Here is a 21,039-nt window from a genome sequence, read left to right on the forward strand (position 1 = left end):
CATGTTACAAAAAGTCCTGAGTAAGTGGCTGCTAGAATAATCTTGAAATGCTAAGGCCAATGTAGTTTTTTATTTTATTTTGTTTTCTGTTTAAATAAAATTCCCTGTTCTCTTATGACCTTAAAATTGTTGTGTGATCCTAGACATACTGTTTTCTTTCAGAATAAAAAGAAAGAGTAGATAAAAAGTGGGGGTCAGTGCATCTCTGTTTATTAGGACTGTAACAGAGCTAGCAGCATGGAGAACTAGCTAAGTGAATATTTGACTTTCATAACATATCTAAGCATGTAAAAAAGGAAATTGATGTTGACTGTAAGATTGAGGTAATCTACAATGACTTCTGGAATATTCATAGCAAACATTTACAGATATTTCAGAAAAGTGTAGATTAACCCTGTTGTCTGTTCATATGAGTTGAATTGGGTACCCCTCAAAATATATAGGAGAAGGCAATGGCAACCCACTCCAGTACTTTTGCCTGGAAAATCCCATGGACGGAGGAACCTGGTAGGCTGCAGTCCATGGGGTCACACAGAGTCGGACACGCCTGAAGCGACTTAGCAGCAGCGTAGCAGTAGCAGCAAAATATATATTAAAATTCCTAACTCCTAGTATCTCAGGATGTGAACTTACTTGGAAATAGGATCATTGCAGATGTAATTAGTTAAGATGAGGTCATACTGGAGTGGTATGAGCTCTAATCCAATAGAACAGGTGTCCTTATAAAGAGAGGACAGAGGTGCAGAAAGGACAGCCATGTGAATACACAGAGATATAATTAAGATGTAAGGACGATGTAGGCAAAGATTAGAGTTACGTTACCACACACTAAAGAATGTCTGGGGCTACTAGAAGCTGTAAAAGGCAAGGAAGGGTATTCCTCTGGAGGCTTCAGACAGGGAATGACACTTGCAATACCTTGATTTCAGTCTTCTGGCTGCAGAAATGTGTGAAAATAAATTTCTCTTGTTTAAAGATACTCAGTTTGTTACTGTAGCCCTGTGAAGCTAGTATGGCTACTTACCAAATGTCACTCTACAAAATAATTTCTGTTAAAAAATTAGTGAATTTTTCCCATAAATTTCCCTAACTGGATATCATAAAGTGAAATGAAGGTCAATCAGTTGTGTCTGACTCTGTGATGCTATGGACTATACAGTCCATGGAATTCTCCAAGCCAGAATAATGGAGTGGGTAGCCATTCCCTTCTCCAGGGAATGGCCCTTTCTCCAGGGGATGTCCCCTTCTCCAGAGGATGTTTCAACTCAGGGATCAAACCCAGGTCTCCCACATTGCAGGCATATTCTTTACCAGCTGAGCCCACCATGGAAGCTCAAAAATACTGGAGTGGGTAACCTATCCCTTCTCTAGCAGATCTTCCTGATCCAGGAATTGAACCGGGGTCTCCTGCATTGCAGGTGGATTCATTACCAGCTGAACTACCAGGGAAGCCATGGATATCATAAAGATATTCATAAACATATACTCAGATATGTTGTATGCATTAGTTGCCACTTGGACACTACCTCATATTTCTTGCAATCACTACAATGCCCACAGCCAGAACTAATACTTATTGGTGGGCTTTGACCCATTTCATGCTTAAAGCATCTACCCTGAAGCAGAGTCAGCTCATCCTTGATGGTTCATCCCTAGAGATTCTCTAATGCTGTCCTAAGAGATGCCAGCTGGAGCCTGCTTGTCTGAAAGGCAGGCTTGCCTACAAGCTCTGGACCATTCCTGTCCACTTAGGAAACAAATAATGGAGGATGGAAACTAGTAAATAAATACCTTTTTAAATTCTCAAACAATTCTTTGTTTCTAAGGCTTTTTTTACTTTTATTAGAATATAATTGGCATACAGCACTGTATAAGCTTAAGGTATACAGCATAAAGATTTCATTTTTAGGTATATGTATATATACATAGGTATATGTATATATACATATATATATGTATAGTGAAATTATTAAGTTATATTACCTTTCATCTCAGATAATTACAAAAAATTTCATTCTTTGTAATAAGAACTTAAAGTATCTACTCATAATAACTTTCAAATTAACAAAGCAGTCTTAATTATGGTAATCACATTATATGCTGCAACCCTAGTATTTATTTATAACTAGCCTGTGCCTTTTGCCCATATTCTGCAACTTCCCCACTCCTACACCCCTGCTATTGGTAATGGCAAATCTGATCTTTTCCTATGAGATTTCTGTTTTTGTTGTTTTCTTAGATTTCACATATAAATGAGATCATAGAGTATTTGTCTTTCTAATTTATTTCACTTAGCTTAATGCCTTCAAAGTCCATCAGTGTCACAAATGGCAGGATTTCCTTTTCTTGTGTGGCTGAATAATACTCTGTTATATATATGCCACAATATCTTCATCAATTCGTGTATTGATACATAGGTGTTCATGTGTCTTGGTTAATATAAATAATACTACAATAGACATGAGGGTTCAGATATCTTTTTAACATAGTGTTGATGTTATATTTGGATATATACTCAAAAGTGGAATAGTTGGATCATATGATAATTGTATTTTTTACTTTTTGAGGAACATCCATACTACTTTCCATAATGACTAGTTTACAATCCCACCAGAAGTGCACAAGGATAAAATTTTCTTTTACATAGTCCCCAGCATTTGTTATCTCTTGTCATTTTTACAATGCCCATTATAACAAGCATAAAATGATACCTCATTGTGGCTTTTATTTTCATTTCCCTGATTATTAGTGATATTGAAAAGTGAAAGTGTTAGTCGTTCAGTTGTGTCCAGCTTACGACCCCATGGACTATAGTTCACTAGGTTCCTCTGTCCATGAATTCTCTAGGCAAGAATACTGGAGTGGGTTGTATTCCCTTCTCCCGGGAATCTTCCCTACCCAGGGATCAAATCTGGGTCTCCTGCATTACAGGCAGATTCTTTACCATCTGTGCCACCTTTAAGGGCAGTGATACTGAGCTTCTGTCTGTATAGACACCTAAATATTTTCTTGGCAAAGGTCTCTATTGAAGCCCTTTATTGTTTAGTTGCTAAATGATATCTGACTCTTTTGTGACCCCATGGACAGTGAAAATGTCATATTTTATTCATTGAATGTAATTGATTCCTTGTGAAATGTTACCAGATAAAATAAACATATGTTGGTTTCTGGGCTCTTGATTCTTTTTCTTTGGCCTATGTGTCTGTTTTTATGCCAGTATCGTACTGTTTTAATGACTGTTTTACTATGGGCTATTTTAATGACTATTCCTTGGGCTTCCCTTGTTGTTCAGCTGGTAAAGAATCTGCCTGCAATGTGGGAGACCTGGGTTTGATCCCTGGGTTGGGAAGATCCCCTGAAGGAGGGCATAGGAACCTACTCCAGTATTCTTGCCTGGAGAATCCCCATGGACAAAAGAGTCTGGCAGGCTTTAGTCCATAGAGTCACAAAGAGTCAGACACAAATGAGCAACTAAGCACAGCACAACATCATACTGTTTTTAATGACTATAGTTTGTTAATATAGCTTAAAATTTTAAAATGTGATGCTTTGCACTGCATTCTTCTTTCTCAGGATTGCTTTGGCTATCTAAGGTCTTTTATAGTTCCATATAAAATTTATAATTGTTTTTTATATTTCTATGAAAAATGCCATTTAAATCTAAGTATATATTGCATTCAATCAGTAAATAGTTTGGGTGGTATGGATATTTTAACAATATTAAGTCGTCCAATTCATGAATATGGGATATTTTTCTATTTACTTGTTTCTTTCTCAGTTTCTTACACAGAATAGAAATTTTCATCTCCTTGGGCTAAATTTATTCCTAAGGATTTTGATTTTAATGCTATTGTGAATGGAATTTTAAACATTTCTTTTTCAGATACTTGTTAGTGTGCGGAAATACCACTGATTTTTGTATGTCAATTTGTATCCTGCAACTTTTCTGAATTTGCTTATTAGCTCTAAAAGTGTTTACATATAAAATTATGTCATCTACAACAGAGACAATTTTACTTTTTCTCTTTAAATTCTGATGCTTTTTCTCTTTCTTATCTCATTGCTCTGGAACAGACTTTCAGAACTGTGTTGAATAGGAGTGGTGAGAGTGGGCACCTTTTTCTTCTTCCTAATCTTAAATGACGGAGAAGGCAATGGCACCCCACTCCGGTACTGTTGCCTGGAAAATTCCATGGATGAGGGAGCCTGGTAGGCTGCAGTCCATGGGGTCGCTAAGAGTCAGACACAACTGAGCAACTTCACTTTCACTTTCCACTTTCCACTTTCATGCCTTGGAGAAGGAAATGGCAACCCACTCCAGTGTTCTTGCATGGAGAATCCCATGGACGGAGAAGCCTGGTTAGGCTGCAGTCCATGGGGTCACACAGAGTCGGACACGACTGAAGCAACTTAGCAGCAGCAGCAATCTTAAATGAAAAGCTCTCAACCTTTCAGCATTGATTATGATGTTAGCTGTGTGCTTGTTAAATATGGCTTTTATTATGTTGAGATAAAATCTTTTTTTTTTTTTTAACCTAGGTTGTTCCATAAACTGATATTGAATTTTGTTAAATACTCTTCTGTGTCTATGGAGATCATCTGTATTAATTTTTTATGTTATCCCATTATGTGTATCACATTTATTAATTTTATATGATAAACATCATTCCATCCTGAGGATAAATCCCACATTAAGATCCTTTTAATGTGCTGATGAATTTGGTTTGCTAGTATTTTACTGAGAATTTTTACACCAGTTTTTACACCTATTTTCATTAGGGATACTGGTCTATACTTTTCTTGTGGTGCCCTCTTCTGGCTTTAGTATCAGGGTAATGCTGGCCTCATAAAATAAGTTTATACATATTCCTTTATCTTTGTTGTTTTTAAGGAAGAGTTTGCATTGGTCTTTATTCTTGTTTAAATGTTTTAGAATTTCACCAGTAAGGATGTCTGGTCCTTGGCTTGTCTTTGATGGGAGATTTTTGTTTGTTTGTTTTACTGATTCAGTCTCCTCAAAGTTATCAGTCTGTTCAGATTTCCCTTTTCTTTCTAATTAATCTTGGTAGAGTTGTATGTTTCTGATAATTTTTCTGTGTCTTCTAATTTGTCCATTTTGTTGGTGAATAATTGGTCTTAGTAGTCTCTTATGAACCTTTGTATTTCAGTCCTGTCAGTTATAACATTTCCTTTTTCATTTATAATTTTGTTGACTCTTATCTTCTCACTTTTTCCTTATTAATTCTAGTAAAAAAAAATTAACAGTTTATCTTTTCAAAGAACCAACTCTTCGTTTGGTTAATCTTTTCTATTGTTTTCCTGTTCTCTATTTCTTTTATTGCTGTTTTAATCTTTATTATTTTAATCTTATAAATTTGGGCTCAGTTTGTTACTGTTTTTATAATTTTCAGAGGCATATGGTTAGGCTGTTTATTTAAGACCTTCCTTCTTATCAATGTATGCATTTATTACTCGCAGTTTCCCTTTTAGAACTGCTTTCATTATATCCCGTATGTTTTGGAATGCTATATTTCAACTTTAATTTGTCTTAAGATAATACTTTATTTGCCCTTTAATTTCTTCTTTGATTCATTTGTTTCCAGAAGAGTTATTTTATTTCTATGTATTCATGGGTTGTTCAGTTTTTCTTCCGTAATTGATTTCTCATTGCATACCATTGTGGTCAGAAAAGATACCTGCTGTAATTTAAATCTTTTTGAATTTACTAAGACTTATTGTGCAGCTTAACATATGATCCATCCTAGAAAATATTTCTCATGTACTTGAGAAGAAAGTGTATTCTGGTTTTGTAAGATATAATGTTCCATATATGTCTTATTAGGTTCATTTGGTGTATAGTGTTGCTCAAATCAGCTATTTTTAAATTAATTTTCTGTCTAAGTGATTGATTTATTATTGAGAGTGGGATATTTAAGTCTTCAACAACTATAATATCACTGTTTCTTCTCTTTTTAGTTTTGTTAATTTTTGCTTTATATATTTAGATGCCTCAATGTTGAGTATGTAAATATTTACTGTTGTTAAATCTCCTTTTGATAGCCCCATTTATCATTATATAATGACTCCCTTTGCTTATTTTTACCATTCTTAAGCTCTATTTTGTCTAATATAAATACTCCTGCTTATTTTTTTCTTTTCAGTTATCATTTGCTTGAAAATTGTTTTGCCATCCCTTCACCCATGGTCTTTGTATGTCTTTAGGGATAGACCAAGTCTCCTGAAGGCAGCATATTGTTGGATCCTACTTTTTCATCCATTCAGTATAGTTTGACATGATAATTTAATCTCTTTACATTCTGGTCTTTATTGATTGGCAAATATTTCATATTGCCTTTGATCAATTGTTTTCTAAATGTTTCTCAGATTCCTTGTTTCCTGCTTAATTATCCTGCTGTCTTTTTTTCTATTTTGATGTCTTTTGGTCTTAATATTCTTTGTATTCATTGATTTTTTATGTGTAATAGCTACAAGGCTGCCAGTTTTTCCCATGTAGTTACCATGAGTTTTACATAAAATACCTTAGAATTATAACATTCTTCTTGGAACTGACAACAACTCAACTTCAATAATATTCCTAACTTTTCATTTTTATTTCTCCTTGCCCTCATGTTTTAGGATATTGATGCTACAGTTTATATATTTATTGTTATTTAGCAAAATATTGATTGAACAATCAGAAAATAATCTCTTGTCTATATTTAAACCATTTTCTAGAAGTTACAAATATGCATTTAAATATGACCATTGTTTTTTATGTTATTGATGTCCTGGGTTCTTATGTAGGCAATGTACTGAGAATGCAAGTGTTTAGAGATGTAGTTACTAGCATCATGAAAGTTGAATTTACATCTTTAATATCCTTGATTCCTCACCCCCACCTCCAATTCTACCATCATGAACATCCTTATTCAAAAAAATGTTATTGGATTATAATTGATTTAAAATGTGTTATTTTCTGCTGTACAGCAAAGTGCTGTACAGAATCAGTTAAACATATACATATATCCACTCTGTTTAAAATTATTTTCCCATATAGGTCTTTAGAGAATATAAAGAGTTCCTTGTGGTATACAGTAGGTCCTTATAGTTATCTATTTTATATATAGTACTGTGTATGCTGCTGCTGCTGCTGCTAAGTCGCTTCAGTCGTGTCCGACTCTGTGCAATCCCATAGACGGCAGTGGGTTGCCATTTCCTTCTCCAATGCATGAAAGTGAAAAGTGAAAGTGAAGTCACTCAGTCGTGCCTGACTCTTAGCGACCCCATGGACTGCAGCCTACCAGGCTCCTCCGTCCATGGGATTTCCCAGGCAAGAGTACTGGAGTGGGGTGCCATTGCCTTCTCCGAGTACTGTGTATATGTAAATCCTTATTTCCTAGTCTGTCCCTTCTCCTCTCCTCTCTGATATAAGTTTGTTTTTGACATCTGTGCCTCAATTTCTGTTTGTAAATAAGTTCATTTGTACTATATTTTAAAACTACACATATAAACAATATGATATATTTGGTTTTCTCTGTCTCGCCTACATCACTGAGTATGACAATGCCCAGGTCCATTCATATTGCTGCAAATGGCATTATCTTGTTTTTTTTATCACTGAATATTATTCCATTGTATATATATTCCACATGTTTATCCATTCCTTTACTAGTGGACATTTAAATTGCTTCCAAGGCCTGGCTATTGCAAATATGTTGCAGTGAACATTGAGGTGCATGTATTTGCTTGAATTATCATTTTATCTGGAAATATGCCCAGGTATGTGATTGTTGGATCATGGTAGATCTATTATTAGCTTTTTAAAGAGCCTCCATACTATTCTCCATAGGGCTGTACCAAATTACATACCTAGTAACAGTGTATGAGGACTCCCTTTTCTCCCAACCCTCTCCAGCATTTATTGTTTGTAGATTTTTGATGATGTCCATTCTAACTGGTGTGAGATGATACTTCATTGTAGTTTTTATTTCCTTTTCTCTAATAATTAGTGATGTTGAATATCTTCATATGCTTTTTAGCTATCCATATGTCTTCAGGAGAAATGCATATTTAAATCTTCCTCCCATTGTTTGATTTGGTCATTTATTTATTTGCTGTTGAGCTGCATGAGCTATTTGTATATTTTTCAGACTAAATCTTTGTTTGTTGTTTTGTTTGCAAATATTTTCTCCCATTCTGAGGGTTGAATTTTTGTTATGGTTTCCTTTGCTGCTGTACAAAAGGTTTTGGGTTTAATCAGTAAACCATTTGTTTACTTTTGTATTTAATTTCATTACTATAGAAGTCAGATCCTAAAAGATCTTGCTGCAACTGACATCAGATAGTGTTCTGCCTGTTTTCCTCTGAGATTTACATTTCATCATTACTCCACCTTGAATTTATTTCTGTCTATGGTATTAGGGAGGGCTTCCCTGATGGCTCAGATGGTAAAAAAATCCACCCACATTACAAGAGACCTGGATTTGATCCCTGGGTCAGGAAGATCCCTTGGAGAATGGAGTGGCTAGGCACTCCTGTGTTCTTGCCTGGAGAATGCCATGGACAGAGGAGCGTGGGGGACTACAGTCCATTGGGTTGTAAAGAATTGGACACGACTGAGCTACTAACACTTTCACTTTCATGGTATTAGGGAGCATTCTGATTTCGTTCTTTCATATGTGGCTGTCCAGTTTCCCAGTGACAGTTATTGAATAGACTGTCTTTTCTCCATTGTATGTTTTTGCCTTCTTTCTAAGAGCTCAGGTGACCATAGATGCATGAGTTTCTCTCTGGGCTTTCTATCCTGTTCCATTGATCAACACTTCTCTTTTTGTGCCAGTACCATAGGGCTTTGATCACTGGAGCTTTGTAGTATAGTCTGAAGTCAAGGTTGCCTGATTTCTCTAGCTCTGTTTTTCTTTTTCAAGATTGCTTTGGCTGTGGGATCTTCTGTGTTTCCATATAAATTGTAAATTTTGTGGGTCTAATTCTTTGAAAATGCCATTTTTAATTTGATAGGGATTGCATTGAATCTGTAGACTGGTGTGGGTAGTACAGTAATTTTGACAATATTGGTTCTTCCAATCCAAGAATATGGTGTATCTCTCTACCTATTTGTGTCATCTTTGATTTCTTTCATCAGTATAGAGTTAAAATTACAGGTCTTTGGCTACTTAGGTTGGTTTATTCCTAGGTCTTTTTTTTTTTTTTGATGTGATGGTAAATGGGATTGTATCTTTGATTTCTCTTTTTTGTCTTTGGTTGTTAGTGTATAAGAATAAAAATGATTTCTATGTTTTAATTTTGTAAGCTGCAACTTTACCAGATTCACTGAGTAATTTTCTGGTGGTATCCTTAAGATTTTCTATGTATACTATAATGCCATCCACACACAATGACAGTTCAACTTTTGCAGTTTTGATTCCTTTTATTTGCTCTCTGATTGCCATGCCTAGGATTTCTAGAACTATGTATAAGAAAAGTGGCAAGAGTGGGCAACCTTGTCTTACTGATCTTATAAGAAATGCTTTCAGCTTTTCACCATTGAGAATGATGTTAGCTGTAGGTCTGTCATATTTGGTCTATATTATGTTGAGGTTGGTTCCTTCTACGACTGTTTTTGTATAGTTTTTATCATAAATCTCGTGGACAGAAAATCCCACGGACAGAGAAGCCTGGTGGGCTACAGAGTCCATGGGTTCACAAAGAACCAGACACAACTGAGTGACTAACACATCATAAATGGATGTTGAATTTTTTCCTAAGCTTTTCCTTCATCTGTTGAGATGATTATGTTCTTTTTATTCTTTAATTTGTTAATGTGTTATACCACATTTATTCATTTGCTTATATTGAAGAATTCTTGCATTCCTGGGATAAATTCCACTGGACCATGGGGTGTATTTTTTTTTAATGTGTTGTTGGATTCTGTTTGCAAGTATTTTGTTGAGGATTTTTGTGTCTGTGTTCATCAGCAATATTGGTATATAATTTCCTTTTGTGTGTGTGATATCTTTGCTTTTGGTATCAGGGTGATGGTGACCTCATACAATGAGCTTGCTAGTGTTTCTCCCTCTGCAATTTTCTGGAAGAGTTTCAGAAGTATAGCTGTTAACTCTTGGCTAAATGCTTGATCGAATTTGCCTGTAAAGCCATCTGGTCCTGGACTTTTGTTTGTTGGGAGATTTTTAATAACAGTTTCTATTTCAGTATTTGTGACTGGCCTGTTCATAGTTTCTGTTTCTTCCTGGTTCAGTCTTGGGAGGTATTTTTTTTAATTTTCTATTTGATTTCTTTAGAGATTCACTGGTTGTTTAATAATATATTACTTAGTCTCCATTTGTTTATGTTATTTACAGTCCTTTTTCCCCTGTAATTGATTTTTAATTTCATAGCATTGTGGTCAGAAAAGATGCTTGATTTGATTTCAGTTTTCTTACATTTCCCAAGACTTGACTTGTGACCCAATATGTGATCTATCCTGCAGAATATTCTGTATGCACTTGAGAAGAAATTTTATTCTACTGATTTCAAATAAAATGTCCTATAAATATCAATTAAGTCTATCTGGTCTATTATGTCATTTAAGACATGTTTCCTTATTAATTTTCTGTCTGCATAATCTGTCAGTTGATGTAAGTGGGTTGTTAAGTCCCCCCACTCTTACTGTTAGTCTTGGATTTTCCCTTTTATGGCTTATAGCATTTGCTTTATATATTGAGGTGCTACTATTTGGGTGCATACATGTTTACAATCATTATATCTTTTTCTTGGATTGATCCCTTGATTATGTAGTGTCCTTTCTTGTCTCTTGTAATAATCCTTATTTTTAGTGTATTTTGTCTGATATAAGTATTGCTACTCAAGCTTTATTTTCATTTCCATTGGCATGGATTATGGTTTTCCATTCCATCACTTTCAGTCCTTATGTATCCTTAGATCTGAAATGGGTATCTTGTAGACAGCATATATATGGGTCTTGTTTTTCTGTCCATTCAGTCAGTCTTTTGGTTGAAGCATTTAGTCCACTTACATCTAAGTTAATTATCATTATGCATGTTTCTATTACCATTTTGTTAATTGCTTTTATAGGTCTTTTTTCTTTCCTTCCTCTTTTGTTTTTTCTTCTCTTGTGGTTTGATGAACATCTTTAGTGTTGTGTTTGGACTGCTGTTTCTTTTTTATATGTATATCTATTATTGTTTGTTGGTTTGCATTTCCCCTGAGGTTTTGATATAGCAGTCTATATATATATACAAGGCTGTTTTAAGTTGCTGGCCTTATAATTTCAAATTTAATTCCCATATTTGTACTGTCCTTTTTTTATGGTTGCTGTTTTTGCAAACATATTTCCCTATAGATGATTTTCTGCTTTTAGTGTATGTTTGCTTTTACTGTATGCTTGCTTTTACCAGTGAGCTTTCCAGTTTGTTATTTTCTTGTTTCTAGTCATACCCTCTCCCCCACACCCCCCCTTTTTTTGTGTGTGCTTAAGTAAGTTCCCTTAGGATATGTTGTAAAGCTGTTTTTGTGCTGCTGAATTCCCTGAACTTTTGCTTGTTTGTAAAACTTTTGATTATCTGTCAATTCTGAATGAGAGCCTTGCTGGGTAGAGTATTCTTGGTTGTAGGTCTTTTCCCTGTTTTTACCTTAAATATATGGTGCCATTCCTTTCTGGCCTGCAGAGTTTCTGCTCAAAACTCAGCTGATAACCATATGGGGTTTCCCTTATGTTTTTCCCTTATGCATTATTTGTTGCTTTTCCCTTGTTTTAATATTTTTCTTTGTGTTTACTTTTTGTTAACTTGATTAACAAATATGTTTCTCAGCATATTCTTCCTTGGGTTTATCTCTGTGCTTCCTGGACCTGGGTAACTATTTCCATTCCCATGTAAGGAAGTTTTTTTCAATAATCTCTCAAAATATTTCCTTAGGCCCTTTATCTTTCTCTTCTTCTTCTGGGACCCCTATAATTTGAATGTTGCTGTGTTTAGTGTTGTGCCAAAGGTCTCTGAATCTGTTCTCATTTTTTTTTTAATTCTTTTCTATCACAGTGATTTCCTCCATTCCAACTTCTAGCTCGGTTCTTCTGCCTCATTTATTCTGCTATTGATTCTTCTAGTGTATTTTTTATTTCATTTATTGTGTTGTTCATCTCCGTTCTTTAGTTTTTCTGTATCTTTGTTGAATATTTCTTATATCTTCTGCATCTGTGCATCCATTCTTTTTCTGAGATTTTAGGATATCTTTACTACTATTACTCTGAATTCTTTTTTTGGTAAGTTGCCTGTCTCCTCTTCATTTAGTTGTTCTAATAGGTTTTCATCTTGCTCCTTCTTCTGCAACACATTTCTTTGTCATTTCATTTTGTCTAACTTACCATGTTTGTGGTCTCTTTTCCACAGGTTGCAGGATGTTAGTTTCTCTTGCTACTAGTATCTGTCCCCTGGTGGGTGGAGTTGGCCCAGGGGCTTATACAAGTTTCCTGGTAGGAGAGACAGGTGTCTGCCCTCTTGTGAGTGGAGATGGGTCTTATCCCTCTGCTGAGCAGGGACATGTCGAGTGGTATGTTTTGCAGTGTCTGTGAGCTTAGTATGACTTTAGACAGCTTGTCTGCTGATGAGTCTGTATTCCTATCTGCTGGTTGCTAGGCCTGAGGTGCTCCAGCATGGGAGCCTACAGGCTGTTTGGTAAGGTTGGGTCTTAGTGCCAAAATGAGGGCCCCTGGGAGAGCTCACACCAATTAATATTCCCTTGGGTCTCTGATACCAGTCTGTTTGCCCCCACAGTGAGCTACAGTCAACCCCACGTCTCCCCAGGAGACCCTTCAAGAGCTTTAGATAGGTCTAGCCCAGGTTTCTATGGAGGTACTGCTTTGTGCTGAGTCCCAAGGCATATGAGCCCTTGTGTGCATCCTCCAAGGGGGAATGTCTTTTCCCCAGGCCTGTGGAGTTCCTGAACTCAAGCCCTGCTGGCCTTCAAAGCTAAATGCTCTGGGGATTCTTTGTCCTGATGCCAGTCCCTGTCATGGAGTGCTGTTTTTATTTGGGAATGAACCTTACCAAATAGCCTGCAGGCTCCTATGTACCATGCTTGGGTTTATTTTTTAGAGTAAAGGTGTGAGGACTTTATTTATTATGACTGCCACCTCTTTCCTCAGTGTATTTGCTGGCCATTATCTTCTTGATAGAGGGTTTGACTGGTATTGTGGTGACCAGAGCCTGCCCTGGATATAGATTGTAGACTCCCCTTTGCTCTGTGGTTGTCATTGCCCTGTCAGGGGTGGGGTTTGCTCTCATGTTGTTGGAATAGAGTCCCGCTGATCAGTTGCTTAGCTGTGTTTCCCATCTAAAATGCAAGGCAGGTGGAATTAGAGCACTCCCACTAGGAGGGAAGCACTGAGTATTCCTCCTCTGACACAGTTCTCCTATGAGTGTACTCTGTTGTATCCTTCTTGCCTGTTGTGGGCTCAGAGTGTACACTGTTGGTACTGCTGTCAGCCCTACCTTAACTATGAATATGTTGACAATTGGTCCTGGTAACTCCCAGGTTGTTGTTGTCATGTGGGCTCTGGCACAGATCCATTGAGGTCAGGTCCCAGACCTCTGTCAAAGCTGTGGAGGCAGTTCAGACTCTGGCCTGGCCCAGCCCCCACATATACATGCCCACAAAGTCCACAGCTGATAAACCCAGTCCCATCACAGCGGCAGGAACTCTTGTCTGTTCAGATGACCCACGAGCACTGAATTTTGGAAGCCAGAAGCAGAGGTGTAACTCCATGGTTGGAGGAACTGTGAGGAGAGATTTCAGCTCTTCTTCCTTAGTCTTCTTCCTGGTACTCAAATGTGGTTTCAGCCTCACCTGTGCCTGTGGGCCACCCACTGGTGTCTGTCCTGATCCTGCTGGAGCACATGAGCCTGTCAGGCAGGAGGAGGCAGAGGTTAGGCGGCGATCAGTGGGGCTGCCCAGGAGGGAGGAAGCTGAGCCAGCTATCAGGGTGATTGGGTGGCCCAGATGGGAAGAGGTCAGAAGCAGCGATGGCCAGGAGCTCACAAGCCACCTTGGCAGGAGCCCTCCCTACAGCCTGTAGAGGAAGAGGCCAGTGTGTGAGGAGTGAGGCTTCAGTGGCAGCCCTGCTCTTTGCACATCACTCAACAACAGCAATTTGCTTCCATGGCATGGCAGACTTTCTCCATGAGCATTCCTGGTTGTGGAACTCCTCAGTCCATCCATTCATCCCAGCACCCTGAGTGTGCCCCTGAGTGTAGACACCCATCTCAGACTGGAGCTCGTAGGGCTGTGGCACAGACCATCTGTGTAGGTCTCAAACTGTCCTGCCTGCCACAGGCTGGATGCTGCATCCTCCTCTGAGTTTCTCTTCTTCTTCTTTTTTTTTTTTTTTTTTTTGAGCTTCTCTTCTATCTCAGCTGATCTTCCTGCTTATAAGGGGGCTTCCCCATGTGCGGGACCCTCCCCTCATCTTCACCTCTCCTGAGGAGCACAAGTCCCCTCCTGCTTCCTCTCCTCTTCCTTTAACCTTCTTTCTTTAATCCCACCAAGTTATGTGGTCATCATTTTTGTACTTTTAGGAGACCAAGACTCTCTGCTAGTGTTCAGCTGGTGTTCTGTGAGAATTGTTCCATTTGTAGATGTATTCTTGATGCTTTTGTGGGGAAAGATGAATTCCATGTACACCATTTTGACCACCCTACATATTTTGTATTCAGTTCAGTTCAGTTCAGTAGCTCAGTCATGTCCAACTCCTTGAGATCCCATAGACTGTAGCATGCCAGGCCTCCCTGTCCATTTCCAACTCCCAGAGTTTATTCAAACTCATGTCCAGTGAGTCAGTGATGCCATCCAACCATCTCATCCTCTGTCACCCCCTTCTCCACCTGCCTTCAATATTTCCCAGCATCAGGGTCTTTTCAAACGACTCAGATCTTCACATCAGGTGGCCAAAGTATTGGAGTTTCAGCTTCAGCATCAGTCCTTCCAATGAATATCCAGTACTGATTTCCTTTAGGATGGACTGGTTGGATCTCCCTGCTGTCCAAGGGACTCTCAAGAGTCTTCTCCAACACCACAGTTCAAAAGCATCAGTTCTTCGGTGCTCAGCTTTCTTTATAGTCCAAATCTCACATCCATACACGACTACTGGAAAAACCATAGCTTTGACTAGATGGGCCTTGCTTGGAAAAATAAAATCTCTTTTTCTTAATATGCTGTCTAGGTTGGTCATAACTTTTCTTCCAAGGAGCAAGCGTCTTTTAATTTCATGGCTGTAATTACCATCTGCAGTGACTTTGGAGCCCTCAAAAATAAAGTCTATCACTGTTTCCACTGTTTCATCATCTGTTTGCCATGAAGTGATGGGACCAGATGTCATGATCTTAGTTTTCTGAATGTTGAGCTTTAAGCCAACTTTCTCACTCTCCTCTTTCACTTTTATCATGTGGTTCTTTAGTTCTTCTTCCCTTTCTGCCATAAGGGTGGTATCATCTGCATATATAAGGTTATTGATATTTCTCCCAGAAATCTTGATTCCATTTGTATATTACATATCTATTAAGTCTTCAGTCATTTTGTTCTTCAACTTTAGGGTTTTTGTTTGTTTCATTGAAATGATTTTCTGCATGCATTTTTTTTTTGCATTTGTTTGTTTTGTTTTGTTTGTGTGTTCTTGTCTTTAAGAGAATTATTCTCAGTTCATTGATAGTTTATAGATCTCCTTTATTTAAAGTCATTTATTGTATATTTCTTATTTTCCTTTGGTGGTATCATGTTAACCTGATTTTCATGATCTTTGATTCCTTATGTGGGTATCTGTAGATCTGAGTAAGATGTTTCCTTTTTCAGACTTTAATTAAAAGTTCACTTTGGCAGAGACAGAAATTTAACATTCCTCTAAGTTTGGTTCTGGAGAAGGCAATGGCACCCCACTCCAGTATTCTTGCCTGGAAAATCCCATGGATGGAGGAGCCTGGTGGGCTGCAGTCCATGGGGTCGCTAAGAGTCAGACACGACTAAACGACTTCACTTTCACTTTTCACTTTCCTGCACTGGAGAAGGAAATGGCAACCCACTCCAGTGTTCTTGCCTGGAGAATCCCAGGGATGAGGAGCCTGGTAGGCTGCTGTCTATGGGGTCACACAGAGTCGGACACGACTGAAGCAACTTAGCAGCAGCAGCAGCAGCAAGTTTGGTTCTGGATGTATCACCTGGTAGTATCCTTGAGCAGAAGGGGCTTACTATTAGGACCTATTGTGGGGCAAGACCACTATTCCAGTTCTGAGGTTGTAGGGGAGAAGGGTGTATTGTTGGCTAAGATCAGCAGTTGAATAGGAGTGCTGGTTTGGTTTCCTGCCCATGTGACACTGTAGACTGGATTCTGTGATGGCCTAGGTTCTTGGATCAGGCTTCCTATTCCTAGATGGTCAAGCTGGGCACCATATTCAGCAGTCAACAGCATTATTAATCAGCTTTATTGCCCTTGCAGAGCAGCAGAGCAGGCTTTAAGGCATTCAGAACTCATTGTTTGTAGACCCAAATCAGGTTCCCATGTGCACTAAATTTCCCGTCCAGACAGAGCCGCTAGTTTTTTTTTGTTTTGTTTTGTTTTGTTGTTTGTTTGTTTGTTTTTTCTGGAGATAGGGAAAGCAACAGACTGTTTTCTATTCAAGTGGCACTATAAACAGGGCTGTAGGATGGGCTCTGAAGCTTCTTGTGTGCTCTGGTTAGGTATCCTGGTCAAGAAAGCTGAAGGCTTTATTCAATAGTAGATGGGAGCTCAAATTAGTTTCTTTGGTCTTTGGAGTACAATATAGGTTCTAGGGCTGGCAAGGGGTTTTATTGGGGATCAAACTAGACTATGCCTTGTGATGGGCCATCATTCTAACTCTGAAGATGGGTAGGGTTACTGACCAAGTTCTCCCAAGTTCAACCCTGATTAAAGTACTGTTGTAATCAGGGTTGCAAGGTGGGCTACACAGATTTCCCAAGGGCTCTGATTAGGTATTTTAGTTGGACTATGCTAGAGTCTATATTCACCTTTCAGGAGAGCTTTAAGTTATCTTCCAAGCCCAGCTGGGTCTGCAGAACAAATTCTAGGGTCAGCAAGACTCTTTGTTTTGGTATCACATTAGACCTGCTTGCAAAGCTTTCTGGACAAATAAGGTCACTGTTTTGACTGAGAACACAGAATCACTGGTTGGGTTTCCTACTCGACTGCTATGGTACTGGTGCTGTGGGATGGGCTCCTAAGAGTCCTGTGAGCTCAGGTAAGGTTTCCTGGCTATAGAGGTTATATTTAGCAGACAGCAGGACTACAGACTAATTTCCCTGCTTGGGGTGGGAATGCATAGAACAGGACCCCAGGATGATAAGACTCTTGTTTTGGGAGCTAATCAGACAGACCTGAATATCAAACTCTCTGGTCAGATAGGATCACTAGCTTGTCTCTGCAGATGGGCAGAGTGACTGGCTGGACCCTCTGCTTAAGTGCTGCCAGTCAAGCCAGTTTCCAGATGCTTGGCCAGACTTTCTGGTCAAGCAGGACAAGGAGCTACACTTCCAGGAATTATAGCCATGCTTCTCAGTTAGTTGAGGCAGGGAGCTACACTCAGCAGTGGATTACTCAGCTACTCAGCCTAGGCTTTGCGGGTAGAACAGACTCGAGGGCTAACAAAGTTATTTATTCAAGGTTTAAAAGCAGGAAGACCCTGCTGAGATCCTTGGTTAGACTTAGCACAATCTTGGCTCTGGAGATACACAAAGCTACATGTCCCTTCAACTTCTCCATAATGTGATTCTCAGTGGTCAATTCCCATGATCCCTGAGAGACTAGATCAGAGTTAGGACTCCCAAGAATCAACTTGACAGTGCTGGGGAACTCATTGGTCATCCTAGGCTCTCTTTTCCCACTGGAGGAACTTTAGACTAGGTAGGGTGTGGCACTACCCTAGCCTGGAGGAGGGGCAGTGCAGTCAGCATGCAGAGGCTCCTTTTACTCTTCTACTAGGGAGTGTCTCCATCTCTGTGGTGCATAGGGCCTCACCTTCGATGATTTTCGCAGAGACGTTTTGTTCATGATAAGTTGTTTGTTAGTTGTTCTTGTAATAGGGAGTGAAGTCAGTAATGCCCTATATTGCCATCTGGGTATCATCCTTTGATCAGAAAGAAAACTCTGGAAAGCATTTTCGAATTCTTCTGTAAAAATCCCAGAAGTATTGGTCCCCAACTGTCTACAAGTATAGCCAAATTAATATTGCTTCTTTTTAGACTTTAATTTCATTCCACTTTTGTTTGCCTTGTCTTTTACTTCCACAGTAGCTACTGCTATTGCCATAAGTAATGAAATTCTTTGTTTCTGACCATCAAGAAGTCTGTCTTCTGCCAGGATTCTAAAAAAGGCCAACTTGTTAGTTAGCTTACAGTATTAACTCTCAGACCCTTCACAGTTAATTCCTGACAAAATGGAATAGAAAAAAAAAATTTTTTATGATGTATATCTTATTGCTTCTGGTACTTTATAAAATAATTTATCTTTATTTAAAGAGTTGGAATCATTAATCATAAACTATCAATTTGGAATATATCCCATCATATCAAGTAAAATAGCTTTTCCTTCATTAACACTTACTTGGCACCTGCAGATGGACCATGGCAAAGAAAACCGAAAATAAAAATCCTAAACAGATTCCTATATCTCAGGATAGTGCTTTGCTATAACACAGTAAATGTTCTGAGAGTTGATTATAGTGCCATATTAATTTTGTTTTTGTTTCCAACATATGTGTATAAAAAATTATATATGGAGGCATGACTCATGAGTCATCCATTTGTTTATGAACTGGTTAAACTAATCAGTTCTCATGGACTCATGTGTTAAAATTTCCTACCATAACTATTGGGGAAAATATTATTAGTGACATGATGCTTCATAGGTAGCAGAGTATATTTAACTTTGCTATTAAAATATTTAAATTCATGATATAATAATAAATATTTTGGGACTATCTGGGTATTTTGTAAAATTTAAGTCAAGAATTAGCTGACATATTTGATTAAAAGATTGAAGAATCAGTAAGGGCAGAATAGAACTCTGATTTTTGTTCACAATCTGTATTTCATGGAATGGGGTAAAAGATCATAAGAGAGCTTAATGGTTTATTCTTTTTCACTGTCACATAATCCTGAGAAAAGAATGAACTCTTCAGTCTTCTCAATTGTCAATTCATGGCCTTTGACAAGTAGCACATTCACTGAACAAATTTAAAAAGAAAAAAAAAAGGAAATTGAGGTAGGAGGTTGAAGAGAAGATTGTTAGAAGGTAACAGAAAATGTATTACTATAGATCTTTGACATTTTCCACATTAATGTAGGTGGTGGTAAAGTGTGATCAGTAAACTAGGCAAAAAACAGTACTGCTACTGGGTCATTCTTCTCTACTGCATTAAGTTCAAAGAGATTTCCTCTAAAACAATTTATTATAATGTAGACTTGATTGTGGTTGCTTATGAAGCAGGAAAGATAGTCCAATTTTACTATAATTTCAGAAAGCTTTCTGATGGCTTAGTTACTAACATTGTCAACATATTGTTTACTAAAAATCCATTCTTTCATTATTATTTCAAATAGTGTACTCAAATAAAGTGATGTAATGGTGTTACCTGGCAAAGGATTATTTTGTATTACACAGAAATATAAAAATAGGCCTCTTTCATAGACAGACTGTCAGTATCTCAGTCTGTTGTCTGTGCCGTGTCCTGAGAGTAGAAGTCTGCCAACAACTATCTCTCTGATTATATAGTCTCATGGGATCAGGAAGCACCAGAGCCTAGAGTTAAGTGTTGTTCTCTGGGTGGCAGTGATTAAAAAAAAAAAAAAAAAAAAAAAAAAAAAAACCAGGGTGCCAGACACATGGAAATGCTACCCTCTAGGAGATAGTGGTGCTCTGGCATGTGGCAGAGGCAAAGCATGAAGATAGTATCTGCATTTGGATATTTCTGGAAAGCACTATTGTCAACCTTTAGATGTGTGTTTAATTAGAAGCCTACTCCTCAAGTAACATCCAGAGTGATTAACTAATAGGTCTCTTTTACAGAGAGGCTGTGCTCTGAATCTGTTGACTCTTGCTGTGCTCTGGGGTGGTAACTGTTTAAGAACTTTCTCTCCATGTATTACAGTCCTGTGGGGACATATGGGCATCAATCCTGCTAGCTGCCAGAGCTAGGCATATTTAGAGGTGCCTTCTGGAGGCAGATGTAAAAATTGGGGTTCTGGAGACTAGTATAAGCTAATATTTGTGAGATAATAGCAAGACGGCTCAAGCACGTGGAGAAGACAGATTCCATCCACTGGCCTTTGTTCCCTGAGAGCAATTCAGTAGATGTTGATCAAATCAGAAGTCTACCCTTCAGGCCAAAACTCCAGAAAAGTAACTAGGCTTCTTTCACAAAACACTTGGGGTTGTTTCAGTCAGCTCTCTGTGCAGTGCCCTGGGGATGGTAGCCTACCAAGACCTGTTTCTCTGATTATTGCAGCCCCATGGGACTCAGGGACACAGCTCACCTACCTTCAAGAGCCAAGGGCAATCAAGCTACAACTGGGTGGTAGCTATGAAAACCAGCCACCAGATATGTGTAAAAGCTCTCTTTCAGGTGATTCTGGTGCTTTATAGCATGAGAAGGGGAGAGCGTGAAGATAGTCCCTACTGAGCATAGGCAGGTATGGGGGAGTGTAAAGATGATGCCCATTGGGAAAAAAAAAGATTTGGAAAACAAGAAGGAAAACACAGAATTGAGGGGGGAAATGGTATTGATTACCTCGATTTGGAGAAGGAAATGGCAACCCAAATCCAGTGTTCTTGCCTGGAGAATCCCAGGGATGGAGGAGCCTGGAGGGCTGCCGTCTATGGGGTCGCACAGAGTTGGACACGACTGAAGCGACTTAGCAGCAGCAGCAGCTCGATTAAGGCAAGGGAGAGATGGAAGATGATGCCGCGAGGCTAGAGTGAGACAAAGAGGGAACATAAAGTTG

This window comes from Bubalus kerabau, chromosome 2, assembly GCF_029407905.1.
Source record: "Bubalus kerabau isolate K-KA32 ecotype Philippines breed swamp buffalo chromosome 2, PCC_UOA_SB_1v2, whole genome shotgun sequence".
NCBI classification, from domain to species: Eukaryota; Metazoa; Chordata; class Mammalia; order Artiodactyla; family Bovidae; genus Bubalus; species Bubalus kerabau.